At 39.0% G+C, this 1388-nt stretch overlaps 1 protein-coding gene and 1 long non-coding RNA gene across 13 annotated transcripts in view; one reads left to right on the top strand and one right to left on the bottom strand.

Annotated features, from left to right (window-relative positions):
- LOC115287443 (zinc finger protein 596-like) overlaps window positions 1–1388 on the top strand; it is a 41165-nt gene that overhangs the window by 38171 nt on the left and 1606 nt on the right. The window lies entirely within an intron of this gene.
- The window catches only part of LOC115287496, a 23103-nt gene that overhangs the window by 21053 nt on the left and 662 nt on the right, over window positions 1–1388 (bottom strand). The window lies entirely within an intron of this gene.

Below are 1388 nucleotides of genomic sequence, written 5' to 3'. Positions count from 1 at the left end.
GAGGGATTGGAAAATCCCTAGCGGGCTCCATGCACCTGGACCTGAGCCGAAATCAAGAGTCAAAGGCTTAATTGGCTGAGCCACCCAGGTGCCCCTCAAAGAGAGTCTTCATAAATCATGTTCACGATCGGCAAGCTCAGTATTGTTCAGGTGATACGTCTTCCTAAGGTTATCAGGAGATAAATCTGAATCAAAATCCATGCAAGGTATTTTGTAGATTTTTAAAACCGTCTTTAAAGTTAGAATAACCTACACATGTAGGAAGGAAAAGTCGAGCAGTTCTCACCCCCCTCAGCTAATTCCAAATATTAACCCAAAGGTACATCATGATTAGAGAATGACAGTGGCGACAGAATAGACACATAGATAAAGGGAGCAGAACTGAGGGCCTGAACAATAGACCCACTCACATATGGTCACCTGACCTCTGCTGTCGGGGCCCAGCAGTTTAATGGAGGATATTCCTGTAACAACTACAGCCACGTTCCACTACGTAGAAAAAGGAACAAATTCCACCACACACAAGAACTTACATAAACCTAAAAATAAAATGCAAACTTACAAAATCCTAGAAAATGAAAATATCTACTTAAACTTAGATATAGAGGTAACTTTTTGTCTGCAACACGAAAAGCATGATCTATCAAAGAGAAACCTTGATAATGGCAACTTTCATCAAAACTGTTACTCTGCAGAAGATCCTGCTAAGAGAACAAAAAGACTTCTGCAGACAAGGAGATCTTTGCATAATACGTATTAGAGAAACCGATTTGTATGGCAAGTATGGTAAAGACTCATAAATCCTAATAAGAAAGTAAAAAAAAAAAGTAAAAATGAGTAGATATCTGAAGAGAGATACCAGTATAGAACTTAGATAGCAAATTCATATGAACAAAAACATCCTCAACATCACTCGCTTTTAGGGAAGAGCAAATTACACGAGTTACCATTTCCTACTGCACGTTAAGATAACGCTAACATGTAGAAAAACTCAGAAAACATTTTGCTGACCAGCCTGCAGAACCACGAGGACCTCTAGTGGGAAAGAATATGACACAGATACTTTAGAAGACAGTCCAGAAGGTTTCTCACAATGTAAACATAGTCTTTTCTCATACTAATTGTACTTCTAGATATTTACCCATCTGGACTGAAAACTTGTGCCCACACCCAAACAGCACACTAATATTTATAGCAGCTTTATCATGAGGGCCCCAAACTGGCAGGAACGAACATGTCCTTCAGTGGGTGAATGTATAACCAAGACTTAACAGCCAGGAAATGAACACGATACACCAATGAAAAACACTGCAGTGTGAAGACATGGGAGAAGGTAACATGCATATTTTTCAGTAGAAAAGCCATTCTGAAAATGATACATAGTGTAT

This window comes from Suricata suricatta, chromosome 1 (genome assembly GCF_006229205.1).
Source record: "Suricata suricatta isolate VVHF042 chromosome 1, meerkat_22Aug2017_6uvM2_HiC, whole genome shotgun sequence".
NCBI classification, from domain to species: Eukaryota; Metazoa; Chordata; class Mammalia; order Carnivora; family Herpestidae; genus Suricata; species Suricata suricatta.
The sequence above is the reverse complement of the archived record's forward strand: the minus strand, read 5'-3'. Positions and strand labels throughout refer to the sequence as shown.